Below are 16,020 nucleotides of genomic sequence, written 5' to 3'. Positions count from 1 at the left end.
AAAAGTTTTGCATCACCTCGGTTCCTAGACTTCCGGAACCTGTATAGAAAATTAGAGTAGAGATCAACATATACATCATTTCCGCTCTTTATTGTTCATAAAAATCACACATTGCATGTTGTGCCACCATACAGCGAGACCTCCAGAGGTAATGGTCCAGATTGCTGTACACATCGGTACCTCTAGTAACACGTCCTCTTGCATTGATGCATGCCTGTATTCGTTGTGGCATAGTATCTAGAAGTTCAGCAAGGCATTGTTGGTCCAGACTGTCCCACTCTTCAACGGCGATTCGGCGTAGATCCCTCAGAGTGGTTGGTGGGTCACGTCGTCCGTAAACAACGAATGCCTTGCCAATAAGCTGCAGACATGGTTGCACTATGGGTCGGAGGATGGCATTCACGTATCGTACAGCCGTTACAGTGCCTTCCATGACCACCAGCGGCGTACATCGGCCCCACATAATGCCGTCCCAAAACAGCAGGGAACCTCCACCTTGCTGCACTCGCTGGACAGTGTGTAAGGCGTTCAGCCTGATCGGTTTGCCTCCAAACACGTCTCCGACGATTGTCTGGTTGAAGGCATATGCAACACTCATCGGTGAAGATAACGTGATGCCAGTCCTGAGCGGTCCATTTGGCATGTTGTTGGGCCCATCTGTGCGCGCTGCATGGTGTCGTGGTTGCAAAGATGGACCTCGCCATGGACGTCGGGAGTGAAGTTGGGCATCATGCAGCCTATTGCGCACAGTTAGAGTCGTAGCACGACGTCCTGTGGCTGCACGAACAGCATTATTCAACATGGTGGCTTTGCTGTCAGGTTTCCTCCGAGCCATAATCCGTAGATAGCGGTCATCCACTGCACTAGTAGCCCTTGGGCGGCCTGAGCCAGGCATGTCATCGAAGTTCCTGTCTCTCTGTATTTCCTCCATGTCCGAACAAGATCGCTCTGGTTCATTCCGAGACGCCTGGATACTTCCATCGTTGAGGGCCCTTCTTGGCACAAAGTAACAATGCGGACGCGATCGAACCGCGGTATTGTCCATCTAGGGATGGTTGAATTACAGACAACACTAGTCATGTACGTCCTTCCTGGTGCAATGACTGGAACTGATCGGCTGTCGGACCCCCTCCGTGTAATAGGCCCTGCTCATGCATGGTTGTTTACATCTTTGGGCGAATTTAGTGACATCTCTGAACAGTCAAAGGGACTATGTCTGTAATACAATATCCATAATCAACGTCTATCTTCGGGAGTTCTGGGAACTGGGGTGATGAACAACTTTTTTTAATGTGTGTATATATATTTATACACTGTACATATTAAAAAATAAACAGCCTATGTCCACTCAAATGTTCATTAGGGAACTGTGTTGAAATAGGAAGTAAAATTGTCAAGAACTTTTAGAGACTTTTGGTAACAACCTGTCCCCTTTATATATATATATTGCAAGTCAAATTATCAAGTTGTTATGAAGACAGAGATCTTCGTCTTGTCTTGAAGGTAAAGTGTGCAAAATTTCATCAAAGTCGGAATAAAACTGTAGATTTGTAAGAATTACAAACAAACAGTCATTTTTATGTATATAGATGCAAAAGTTTTGCTGTGGATGCCCTTCCACTAAACTGTTATGTTACCAGGCTCAGCAAAAAGGGCATTTTATTAACATCTGAATATTATGAAATCTCATGCAAGAGTGTTAGCAAACGTTAGGTTGAATAAAATATTCACACCTGATAAAGTAATTTGAATTACGAAACCGGTCGTACCTTTAATAAAGGATTTACAACAGCTGCAGCGGTTTTTATTCAACTTTCATTGCAACGCTACCAGAACTGAAGTAAACACTAAAAAGTAGTTAATTTTTTGACGCTACTGTCTTAGAAAATGTAACTTCAGAACGTACAAACTCTACAAAGCAAAATAAATTACTCATAATAATTTTTAGTTGTCCACTTAGAAAGACTGCTGCAAATAGGAAGGAGATTCTCAAAAATATCAGATTTGTTTCGGAAGAGAACACAAATTAAAAATCTGTATGTGGAAAAGGTAAAGCTTATTAATTTCATTATGCTTTCAGAAGCACTTTATCTTCTTCCATCCACGCCCATACCCTTCGGATTGTAACAAAGTCAAGAGAGTAGTTTTTTAGGAGATGGGACGTGGATAAACTGACAGAACCAGAGGTTGTAGAGAGTTTCAGGCAGAGCATTAGAGAACGTTTGACAAGAATTGGGGAAAGAAATACAGTAGATGAAAAATGGGTAGCTTTGAGAGATGAAATAGTAAAGGCAGCAGAGGATCAAGTAGGTAATAAGATGAGGGCTAGTAGAAATCCTTGGGTCACAGAAGAAATATTGAATTTAGTTGATGAAAGTAGAACATATAAAAATGCAGTAAAAGAAGCAGGCAATAAGGAATACAAACGTCTGAAAAATGAGATCGACAGGAAGTGCAAAATGGCTAAGCAGGGATGGCTAAAGGACAAATGTAAGGATATAGAGGCATATATCACTAGGGGTAAGATAGATACTGCCTACAGGAAAATTAGAGAGACCTTTGGAGAAAAGAGGACCACTTGTATGAATATCAAGAGCTCAAATGGAAACCCAGTTCTACGCAAAGAAGGGAAATCAGAAAGATGGAAGGAGTATATAAAGGGTCTATACAAGGGCAATGTACTTGAGAACAATATTATGGAAATGGAAGAGGATGTAGATGAAGATGAAATGGGAGATACGATACTGCGTGAAGAGTTTGACAGAGCACTGAAAGACCTTAGTCGAAACAAGGCCCGGGAGTAGACAACATTCCATTAGAACTACTTACAGCCTCGGGAGAGCCAGTCCTGACAAAACTCTACCATCTGGTGAGCAAGATGTATGAGACGGGCGAAATACCCTCAGACTTCAAGAAGAATATAATAATTCCAATCCCAAAGAAAGCAGGTGCTGACAGATGTGAAAATTATCGAATTATCAGTTTAATAAGTCACGGCTGCAAAATACCAACACGAATTCTTTGCAGACGAATGGGAAAACTGGTAGAAGCTGACCTCGGGGAAGATCATTTTGGATTCCGTAGAAGTGTTGAAACACGTGAGGCAATACTGACCCTACGACTTATCTTAGAAGATAAATTAAGGAAAGACAAACCTACGTTTCTAGCATTTGTAGACTTAGAGAAAGATTTTGACAATGTTGACTGGAATACTCTCTTTCAAATTCTAAAGGTGGCAGGGGTAAAATACAGGGAGCTAAAGGCTGTTTACAATTTGTACAGAAACTAGATGGCAGTTATAACAGTCGAGGGGCATGAAAGGGAAGCAGTGGTTGGGAAGAGAGTGAGACAGGGTTGTAGCCTATCCCCGATGTTATTCAATATGTATATTGAGCAAGCAGTAAAGCAAACAAAAGAAAAATTCGGAGTAGAAATTAAAGTCCATAGAGAAGAAATAAAAACTTTGAGGTTCGTCGACGACATTGTAATTCTGTCAGAGACAGCAAAGGACCTGGAAGTGCAGTTGAACGGAATGGACAGTGTCTTGAAATGAGGATATAAGATGGGCATCAACAAAAGCAAAACGAGGATAATGGAATTTAGGCGAATTAAAGCGGGTGATGCTGTGGGAATTAGATTACGAAATGAGACGCTTAAAGTAGTACATGAGTTTTGCTATTTGGGGAGAAAAACAACTGATGATGTTCGAAGTAGAGAGGATATAAAATGTAGACTGGCAATGGCAAGGAAAGCGTTTCTGAAGAAGAGAAATTTGTTAACATCGAGTATAGATTTAAAAGTCAGGAAATCGTTTCTGAAAGTATTTGTGTGGAGTATTTGTATGGAAGTGAAACATGGATGATAAATAGTTTACACAAGAAGAGAATAGAAGCTTTCGAAATGTGGTGCTACAGAAGAATGCTGAAGACTAGATGAGTAGATCACATAACTAATGAGGAGGTATTGAATAGAATTGGGGAGAAGAGAAATTTGTGGCACAACTTGACTAGAAGAAGGGGTCGGTTGGTAGAACATGTTCTGAGGCATCAAGGGATCACCAATTTAATACTAGAGGGCAGCGTGGAGGGTAAAAATCGTAAAGGGAGACCAAGAGATGCATACACTAAGCAGATTCAGAAGGATGTAGGTGTGTGATGTCCTTAGGTTAGTTAGGTTTAAGTAGTTCTAGGTTCTAGTGGACTGATGACTTCAGATGTTAAGTCCCATAGTGCTCAGAGCCATTTGAACCAAGGAAGTAGGTACTGGGAGATGAAGAATCTTTCACAAGATAGAGTAGCATGGGGAGCTGCATCAAACCAATCTCTGGACTGAAGACCACAACAACAACAGTTTGTTAGATTACCTCATGTGGAAAACTATTGCAAGTATCACCCAACGATTTGGAGAAGGAGACTTGAAGCTAACGGCCATGTGACAGAAAGGTATAGTTTCATCCATCCAGACGATCAGACTATGCTCCAAAAAAATTCTTCTGGCGTGAAAAATGCGACTCTCTGTATACCTCAAACATCGTTGCCACGGTTAGTGGTCTAGAAGTGTCTCTATCGCTTCTTCGAACGACCCAACACTGACGCATGTATGAAAATGATCACAAAATTTCATCATCGCCGACGGAGTCTCTCGCATCTATACGCACAGTGTTCAGAAATGCTTGTGATAAACTGAAAATATCGCAATCATTGCTCGAAACCGAGCGATTGCCAGGTGAGTATGTGAAATTGTCGGATGAGTAAGGCGTAAACACTGGTGTGATGCAGTTTATGGCAGTTGCGAGGCACTAACGCGTAGCTCGTAGTTGTTACTGAGGCTAAATGAACGTTCCAGTAGAAAGAACACTTCTCAGAATGCTCTGCGCGTGATTATGGTGTCCGTAATAGGGAGGATGATTGCACGAAGGTGATACGAAGGTTTGAAAACTGGCACATATTGCGACATGAATGGGATCTCTGTTATATTTTACTTATCATAATGGTTAATTATTTACACCACCTTGAGATAATTCGTGTTTCTGCGAAAGGCTTCGAACGGCATTAATCGCTCAAATATACACTGTGTTACAAAATGTGTGACACCTTTCTGTAAAAGGTAGTACTGGTCAAAACTAGAAAAAAGTTTCTATAATGACGTGTCTGGAAACCAGTATCTGCTGAGACATGGGCCAATCTGTCATCTCACTTTTATTTGTCTGATATCCACAAATAGACACTATAGGCAGTGCTGCACGTGGTTACCGCGCTTCCTGATCTATCCCTCAGCCCCTCTTCGAAGTGAATCACGCACTGTTTGAAATACAATGGGCTCCATTCAAGATTGCGTCACATGCATTGGTCACACACTCCTGTAACGTCGATGAGTTGGGTATACTCCAGTGTCTTTAAAAGTCGCGATAGCAAGAGATCCAGCTGATTCAAGTCCGGTGAACGGGGAACTCCTCGACCAATCATCGCACATGGAACGTTGCTGTGAAGTACTGTCGCGCAATCCGTAGAAAATGGTTGAGGGGATGGGGGGTTATAAATATTTGTATTTTAAGAAATCTCTTGCAAGACTGATATCAAATATTCGATTCAATAAAATATTTGCACCTGATGATGTAATTTAAATTACGAAACCGTTCGTGCCGTTAATAAAGGATTTACAACAGCTGCAGTGGTTTTTATTCAACATGCAGAAGTGTGGCTGTGGATACCCGTCCAATAAACTGTTGTGTGTTGCAATGAAGTTCGATTCCATTCATTAAGTTTAACATGCTACCAACATTCCCCAATATAACAAAATCAAGTGTTCAAATGTGTGTGAATTCCTAAGGGACCAAACTGCTGAGGTCATCGGTCCCTAGACTTACACACTACTTAAACTAACTTATGCAAAGAACAGCACACACACCCAGGCCCAAGGGAGGACTTGAACCTCTGGCGGGAGGGGCCGCACAATCCGTGCATGGGGCCTCAAACCACGCGCCCACTCCGCGCGGCCTCATTATAACACCGTTACATACACTGATATACGTTTTTTGCAGAGCAAATGGTAAGCTCCTCCGTTTCACCGTTCGACTTCGTAGGCAATTGCTTAATATTTTATAACATACATCAACATGGTTAGCGGGTTATGAAGGACGCCTCTTAGAATTTCATTTCTTTTATATCTTATGCATTCACGGTTCTTCGTGATTTTATTCAATGAGTCAGAAAGATCTCAAGCTATATACGTTGTGTTCTTTGTCTTTCTGCCTCTTTTTCCGCTGTTGCACATATACAAGTTGCGTAGTTTAATTGCCGTCTTTTGCAGTTGTTGCAAAGGACAGCAGTTAACCTATATAACTTGTAGACCGTAAGCTGTTTGTTTCCACACCCTCTGTTACACTGTTGCCAGCTTCAAGCGCTTTTTTCAGGAATGTCATCATAGGAATCACGGGTACCTCAAATATCAGCACTAAGCTTTTTTTTATGTCATTGTGTATGGGTGTAAACACCACACACAATGGCATATGGTCCGTCAACATACTACCGTACCACTATATTACTGCACTTGGTCTTCCGTGGTCATTATCGGAAACGCGTGGTGATGTTACAGTGAACAAGTACTGTCGTGAATAAGGAAAGTGCATCGCACTGTGAATGATTTCAAGACACCTATGCGGGTACTGTCAAGTGATTCAGTGTGTCCTTTGAAATATCGTGATAAAAACTCACAATAAGCAGACCGAAGTGCCCTCACTCCCAGGTGCAATCATATTGTGTTCGTCTAATAACAATACAGGCCACGTATTGCCTATACACGAGAGCACGGGGGCCACGACAACGATATTGTGTTCGTGTTCATTAATACACCAGGACGAAAAAAGTTAATTTGTATTGTTATTAATAAACCTATTGTTTGTTGTCTACCTAGGTGTAATTTCTGTTGCACCGAGCTTGGCTCTGACCACTTCACGCAGACATCAGTGAATGTAAATATCCAAAATACGTTGACGTATTTACACAGTTTTAAACATGGCTGACAGCAGAAACCGAGCATAAACGTTATATAAACGATCTATACAGCCAATAGGTTGCAAAAAGTTTATTGTAATAAGCCTTGACCAGGTTTCAAGATCTGAAATAGCCAATACACAGCAATAGTGAACTGAAGTAAATTGAATAAAAATGGCACTTACATAACTTACATTATGTTAAAATATGAGCATACAATACGAGCTAAAACGCTCAAGCCAAATAGCAGAAATCGTACATAAAGGCCTACATGACAAACAGCGAGAATAAATCCACAGGTTCAGCGCGTTATAAGAATAGACAATAAACTAAACACGTGGCAACTGCTTACAATGCCAAGCAAAAGTATCGTAGAGTGCGCCACCTGCTGGCCTTTACAGTAGCGATATAATAAAAAATGGCTCAAATGGCTCTGAGCACTATGGGACTTAACATCTTAGGTCATCAGCAAGATAACAGTACAGCCATATGAAATACATAACTGAAGCAGTAAGACATCAGCATAATATACATTTATGTGTTTTAAATAAAATGAATGGTACATAGTGTACAAGCAAGATGATAAAGGAGAATATAAAAGGGGTATATATAATGACTACGACGATACGAAGCGCAAAATGAATAAAATGGTAAATTATAAAAATATATGCTGAGGAAAAATAATAAAGGATACATTACAGCAAGACTCCAACAAGAGACGACAAATGCCAAAAACAAATTATTTATGCAAAAATCTTCACAACCAGAGTACAGGGCCGTCGGGCGCGCTATCAATAGGGAAGCATAAACAGTCCGTTTGAGCTTTTATCTCGCGCGCAGCAGGTTCGCACTCTACGCTACTTTTATTTGGCATCGTAACTATTTGCCACACATTTAGTTCAATGTCAGTCCTTATAACAAGCTGTACCTGTGGCGTTATTTTTGCTGTTTTCCATGTAGAACTTTATCTATGAGTTCTGCTGTTTGGCTTGAGCGTTTTATCTCGTGATGTATGTTCATATTTTTAACGTAATGTAAGTTATTTCAATTTTATTCCATTGCTGTAATGTATAGGTTATTTTATATGTTTGTTTCGTAATATGTTTAAATACTATTGGTGACTTAATTTCTTCTGATGAAGATACCCGTAGTGGTATCGAAATCTGGTCAAGGCTTATTGCAATAAACTTTTTGCATCCGATTGTCTGTAATATCTTTTATTGACTTAATTATTTGTATCGCCCCACAACTGGCGTTAATTCTTATAACGAAAGTAGTGAAATATAAACCTTTTAACAGTTTTCTACGAGGTTTCCACATTTCAAGTTTTTACCATCCTGTCCTACTGGGAACCATGAACAATGTCCGTGTAGGTAATATCTGCTGGGAAGTGTCGCGCGTTAAGCCAACAAGGGAGGCCTAGACGAAGTTTTGAAATTTCCACATAAAAATCAATAGATTCACGCATTTTCAGGTTTCTCACAAGTAACACCATAGGTGGATATTTCCCTTTACTTGAGAGTGTCTCTTAAAAGCAAGGAGGAAGGCAAGTACGTGAAAAATTAAATATTAGTTTCTGATGGCGGAAAATAAACTGTGGCTAAGACCTCTTGCCGCGACGTGAACTGACAAGAGATAGGTCGCATCAGCTCAATGCTCAGCTGTATTTCCACAAAGTATTCCTGGCAACGGCCGGGAGCAGGTTTGAGTTCAGAATTTGCTAACTTATTTCATTCTGTAACTTCTTTGAAACGTGTGACTTATGTTTGTTAGTGGTCGTTCTTTAATAACTTCATTAACTGATGGGATTCCCTCTGGCACCAAGATTAATGAAGTCCATATCGATTAATAAGTAATGTAATGTCACAAGAATGATTTACTTATTAATTAAAATGACAGAACTAAAATAGGCAGTCCTCAGTAAGTATGGTGTTAAACAAGGTATGACTTTGAATCGTGTACTATCATTTGTTACCACAGAATGAATTACGTATTTACAGAAATGTGTAAATCGCATTGTTATCCTTTCAGAAGGAATGTCTGAAGGTCATTGGAATGTAAAGATACAGATACTGTATTAACACAGACATTGTAATAATGTATCCATATCTCTGCGGGCTAAAATGAAGGTAAAATATTTGTCGCTCCCTGGGCGGTAATCACGAAATGTGCGAGCGTAGGGGTTGTGGACTCAGTTATATATGGAAGTTTGGATCTTTCCTGGAGGTGTGTTCGGATAGGCGAAGTGGTTAAGGTGACAGCTCACTATATGCGGGAAATCCGGATTCGAGTCCCGGATCGGCACAAATTTTCATATGTCGCAAATAGCTGACGTCAATTCAAATTCGCAGAATGCCAATCCATTTCGTATACTTTGCCACTGCTGTCTGAAGGACACTGAATGTGAAGACACTAGCCGCCCGCTGTGGCCAAGTAGTTCTATGCGCTTCAATCAGGAACCGCGCGACCGCTACGGTCGCAGGTTCGAATCCTGCCTCGAGCATGGATGTGTGTGATGTCCTTACGTTAGTTAGGTTTAAGTAGTTCTACGTTATAGGGAACTGATGACCTCATATGTTAAGTCCCATAGTACTCAGAGCCATTTGAACAATTTTTTTTTTTGTTTTTCATTTTTCTGTTGTAGAGAGACCGAAAAAGACGACTGCAGAGCTATAGGAGTAGACATTTTCACCATCAATAATTATCAGCACCTGATAAAGTTTGAAAGGTGCTCATTCGGCCGGCTATTCGAATCTTGCAATATGCAAATTTGTGGGCATTCGGATGTGACAGTGGCCTATTGTTGGACTGCAGGGGAACTTCAGGGCAGGCGTACTTGTCCTCAAGGTTCTGTTTGACCACGTCTGATCATCGTAAGTGACGATCGCCGTATTGTGCACCAAGCACCTCGTAACGCCTGCTACCTCAGAACAATATCGTCGGTCATCCCGCACCATTGGCCTGGTACTAGAAGCAGCCGGATATGGAATTAATGTCCCATGTGTAGGCTGCCGTTACACAACAAAAATGGCTGCATTTGGAGTGCCGGCGTGACCGGGAATTGTATTATGATGATCGTTTCTCCCTATGAAGGTCGGCGTCAACAAAATATTTTCGGATCCGGAGAAGATTCCACGGCAACAACAAACGCCTTACTTTTAATGATTTCTACCCCGAATCCTGTATCATGTCCGTGACACTGTCTTCCCAATTTCTCGGTAATACGAGGTGCATTCAAGTTCTAAGGCCTCCGATTTTTTTTCTAATTAACTACTCACCCGAAATCGATGAAACTGGCGTTACTTCACGACGTAATCGTCCTGCAGACGTACACATTTTTCACAACGCTGACGCCATGATTCCATGGCAGCGGCGAAGGCTTCTTTAGGAGTCTGTTTTGACCACTGGAAAATCGCTGAGGCAATAGCAGCTCGGCTGGTGAATGTGCGGCCACGGAGAGTGTCTTTCATTGTTGGAAAAAGCCAAAAGTCACTAGGACCAGGTCAGGTGAGTAGGGAGCATGAGGAATCACTTCAAAGTTGTTATCACGAAGAAACTGTTGCGTAACGTTAGCTCGATGTGCGGGTGCGTTGTCTTGGTGAAACAGCACACGCGCAGCCCTTCCCGGACGTCTTTGTTGCAGTGCAGGAAGGAATTTGTTCTTCAAAACATTTTCGTAAGATGCACCTGTTACCGTAGTGCCCTTTGGAACGAAATGGGTAAGGATTACACCCTCGCTGTCCCAGAACATGGACACCATCATTTTTTCAGCACTGGCGGTTACCCGAAATTCTTTTGGTGGCGGTGAATCTGTGTGCTTCCATTGAGCTGACTGGCGCTTTGTTTCTGGATTGAAAAATGGCATCCACGTCTCATCCATTGTCACAACCGACGAAAAGAAAGTCCCCTTCATGCTGTCGTCGCGCGTCAACATTGCTCGGCAACGTGCCACACGGGTAGCCATGTGGTCGTCCGTCAGCATTCGTGGCACCCACCTGGATGACACTTTTCGCATTTTCAGGTCGTCATGCAGGATTGTGTGCACAGAACCCACAGAAATGCCAACTCTGGAGGCGATCTGTTCAACAGTCATTCGGCGATCCCCCAAAACAATTCTCTCCACTTTCTCGATCATGTCGTCAGACCGGCTAGTGCGAGCCCGAGGTTGTTTCGATTTGTTGTCACGCGATGTTCTGCCTTCATTAAGCTGTCGCACCCACGAACGCACTTTCGACACATCCATAACTCCATCACCACATGTCTCCTTCAACTGTCGATGAATTTCAATTGGATTCACACCACACAAATTCAGAAAACGAATGATTGCACGCTGTTCAAGTAAGGAAAACGTCGCCATTTTAAGTATTTAAAACAGTTCTCATTCTCGCCGCTGCCGGTAAAATTCCATCTGCCGTACGGTGCTGCCATGTCTGGGACGTATTGACAATGAACGCGGCCTCATTTTAAAACAATGCGCATGTTTCTATCTCTTTCCAGTCCGGAGAAAAATAATCGGAGGCCTTAGAACTTGAATGCACCTCGTACAATCGTGCTGCACTACTTTGAACATTCTCAATGTACTCCGCTAATCTTATCTGGTAAGGATCCCACACCGCGCAGCTGCCTCCCTAAAAGAGGCTGCGCAAGTGTAGTGTAGGCAGTCTCTGTAGTAGATCTGTTGCATCTTCCAAGAGTTCTGCCAATAAAACACGGTATTTGCTTCGGCTTCCCGTCAACTTTTTCTGTATGTTCTTTCCAAATTAAATTGTTCGCAACTGTAATTCCAAGGTTTTCAGTTGAATTTACGACCCTTAGGTTTTACTGATTTATCGTGTAACCGAAGTTTAACGCATTATTTTTTGCACTCATGTGGATGAACTCACACTTATCATTATTTGGGGTCAATTTCCGATTTTCGCACCATACAGATATCTTATCTAAATCATTTTGCAATTGATTTTGGTCTTCTGATGACTTTACTGGACGATAAACGACAGCGTCATCCACAAACAACCTAAGACGGCTGCTCTCCTAAATCGTTTATATAGATAGAGAACAGCATAGGACCTATAACACTACCTTGGGGAACACCAGATATCACTTCTGTTTTACGCGATGACTTTCCGTCAGTTACTACGAACTGTGACCTCTCTGTCAGGAAATCACGAATCCAGTCGCACAACTAAGGCGATACTCCATAAGCACGCAATTTGATTACCAGCCGCTTGTGAGGTACGGTGTCAAAAGCCTTCTGTAAATCTAGAAATACGGAATCAATTAGAAATTCCTTGTCGATAGCACTTAACACTTGATGTGAGCAAAGAGCTGGTTGTGTTTCACAAGAACGAAGTTTTCTAAATCCGCGTTGACTATGTGTTAATAGACCATTCTCCACAAGGTAATTCATAATGTTCGAAAACAATGTATGTTCCAAAATTCTGCTGCATATCGACGTTAATTATATGGGCCTGTAATTTGGTGGATTACTCCTATTACCTTTCTTGAATAGTGGTGTGACCTGTGCAGCTTTCCAGTTTTTGTATTTGTTTCACGAGGCATCGACTTCTGGTTATCCGATACCTGAAACCTGGTCCACATTTGAGGTCGTGTCTATTTACGCCGCCACAATCACCCCAGCTGAGTTGTTATTTGGGGCTGCCAACGAAAAACCAAAACGAGCTTGCTGGCAGCATCGCCGCAGGCCGAGTGGGGACGGCTGGGCGCCAGCAGTGCGACCCCATCTCTCTTGCATCGTTCGCTCTGCGTGAAGGATCTACTTGCCGATTAGGATTGTTGAGTGATTTGTTACGATGAGCTTGTGAATGTTTTCCCCATTATTTCTTTCCACGTGTTTTCATAGTATGTGGTGTTCAGTCACTTCTATTGTATGTACTGCGTACTTGTTATCTACAATAAAACTGCAAATATTACACATCTGTAGGGCAAACTAAAGCGCCGTCATTTTGCTTGGACAGCTGTCGATCACATCCAGGTGGTATGTAAACATACAAAAAGTTATGAAACAAACCTGAACGTTCTGTGCGCGATGATGGGGCTCAACTAGGGTGCCGATCAACACAATGGCCAAACGAGATACCTGGCTTCCGGCTGCATTTAAACTGCGCAGGCATCTTCCAACGCCTCAGCAGCCAAATCGTTTCCAATCGTCGTGACAGATTCCAACTCCAGGCACTTGATATCTGTTTGGGAGGCACATTAATATGAATCCGCAATGCACATACGTATACTGTCTGGGTGAAGCTAAATGGCGATCAGCGTTCAGGTTTTCCGGGCTGGTGGCCGGTCGTCGCCTCCAGTCCTGTATCAACGATCACCGTGTCGAACGCTGTATGGCACAGGGAACGTGGTTTTCACCTTAATTGGCCGTGTCGCATCGGTAAAAAGACACTCAACGCCAAGGTGTGCTAAGTGCCGATGTGGCTGATGGCTATTTATGCGCAACAGTCGTCAGCAGGCAATTTCTGAGTAACCCGTCGCAACTGTGGTGCGTAAGGCTTGGTAAGGTAACCGGGAATCAGCTTCAGCCGACATGTATAGCCCTAGCTTGTCGTAGGATATCCATGAATCCTGCAGCAAGCAATAAACATATTCCCACCGGTTCGGGTGGGTGTTGAGTAGTGACAACACGCGTTAAGAGACATCGAGAGTCCAGCCGTCCTCCAAACACTCAAACTAAGTTATGATCAGACAGTAGTAGCAGAACACAGATCAACTGCCAGAATGTGTTTCTAATAATAAAGATAATAAAGAAGATACATCAGAAAAGTTGTCACCTTTCTGCATTCAGAAAGCTTTGTGACAGATGAAACGACTCTGAAACGGGACACGGCTAATGGAAAATGGTACTTCGCGTCTTGCGACACTGCTGCAGAATTAGAAACAGCTTTATGAGTATTCAATAGTGACAGAGCTGCACAACGCCCTACATTTTAGCAAATGTGTTGTGACTTGCAGGCATGTAATAGATCTAGCCACCAGTGAATTAAAGGAAGTTCGGAGGCTGATGCAGAGATTGTTTTCTCGTTACTACATGAAAAAAAAGTCAATGGAGAACTGCAATAAGCAGCTGCATTTATTTTGACTTTTAATACGCCTGTTCTTCCTGAATATACCAAAGTTGGGTCTATCTGTTTAAAACGTTGGCCCTACGTACCGAGCCATTTTCGATACTTTAAATGCTAACATTTCAGATAGACTATGCTCGCGTGTAGGCAGTGTATTTTCCAGTAGACGTTTTCCATCCCTTTCACTTGTCATTCAGAGTAGACCACTACGCATTGTCGTCCAATGTCTGGGTATCCTCTTACGCCGGCCGTGGTGGCCAAGCGGTCGCGCCTAGAACCGCTCGGCCACCCCGGCCGGCACTTCACAACAAAACTTTGTTTACTAGATATTATTTTAATGAAATTCTTAACGCTTTCCAACTTAGTAATATATTCAAGAATAGTCAGCGCCTTCTTGACTGTCATTCTTGGCAAATAACGCAATAAGCAGTGTGCAGTGTCAACGTGCTGTAAAACAAGACATACTTCGTGCCTTTGACTTTAAGCCAGTGTACACACTGTGTACGTTTTACGATTGCCATAAATTGATTGGAATGCGTGAGAAAGTACGAGTAATATGAGACACTAATAAAACTTATGAACCTAAGAAAAATAAACCACGAGCTATTCTGTTTTCTTATGTCTTTTATATCAGAAAATGCCGTTCTTGACAGGCATATTGTTTATTTATCACTTTTATGATATAAAATTAAGTTTTTTTCCCTACTAAATGACACAGCACGTATATTTTAGGGTCCTTCATACTGATGCGAAACTTGATAATTATGACAGACTACATACGAATCTTGGAAAGAGCAACGAACACTCAATGCTTAAGCCTAACTGTCTTCTCCCACACATTTTCCTTTACCACTCGCATTTGGACACACACACCAAAATGCATGCTTTATTCCCTTCTGCAGAATAAATACTTCATTATTTTAAGAACTTTTGTATCAAATAACATGTAACTATGAAGTGTTGGCTCTCGCATTCACAACAGGGCTTTCTACTCATCCGCGTATAGTGCCGAATATCAACCAACAGAACACTTAATGATATTCACGAGGAACCTAACACTGAGAGAAGTGCAGAATTCATCCTCATAATTTTTTAACGACTGCCCAGTGATAATTCTCGTATAAATTAGATTAGGATCAAACAACACCTGCCCCACACCACTGTGTACAAACCTCATTAGCGCCGCATCTCAAAGGTCTGCCAATGGAGATATTCCTTTGCTAGCAGCACGACAGATTTTTTACCAAAAAAACGTCAGTATCATATTGGCGAGTCATGTAATTCATTCGAGGGTTCATACTCAGTTGTCAAACCAGAAGAATGTCTTGCTTTTGGAGGGAAATAAAAGCCCCTCCTCGAGTCCAATTTTGGAACTTCTCTACAAAAACTAAAGTAAATCTACATCTACACTCCGCAAGCCACCCAACGGTGTGTGGCGGAGGGCACTTTACGTGCCACTGTCATTATCTCCCTTTCCTGTTCCAGTCGCGTATGGTTCGCGGGAAGAACGACTGTCTGAAAGCCTCCGTGCGCGCTCTAATCTCTCTAATTTTACATTCGTGATCTCCTCGGGAGGTATAATTAGGGGGAAGCAATATATTCGATACCTCATCCAGAAACGCACCCTCTCGAAACCTGACGAGCAAGCTACACCACGATGCAGAGCGCCTCTCTTGCAGAGTCTGCCACTTGAGTTTGTTAAACATCTCCGTAACGCTATCACGGTTACCAAATAACCCTGTGACGAAACGCGCCGCTCTTCTTTGGATCTTCTCTATCTCCTCCGTCAACCCGATCTGGTACGGATCCCACACTGATGAGCAATACTCAAGTATAGGTCGAACGAGTGTTTTGTAAGGACTCTCCCAATGAATCTCAACCTGGTACCCGCCTTACCAACAATTAATTTTATATGATCATTCCACTTCAAATCGTTCCGCACG

This window comes from Schistocerca cancellata, chromosome 4 (assembly GCF_023864275.1).
Source record: "Schistocerca cancellata isolate TAMUIC-IGC-003103 chromosome 4, iqSchCanc2.1, whole genome shotgun sequence".
NCBI classification, from domain to species: Eukaryota; Metazoa; Arthropoda; class Insecta; order Orthoptera; family Acrididae; genus Schistocerca; species Schistocerca cancellata.
The sequence above is the reverse complement of the archived record's forward strand: the minus strand, read 5'-3'. Positions refer to the sequence as shown.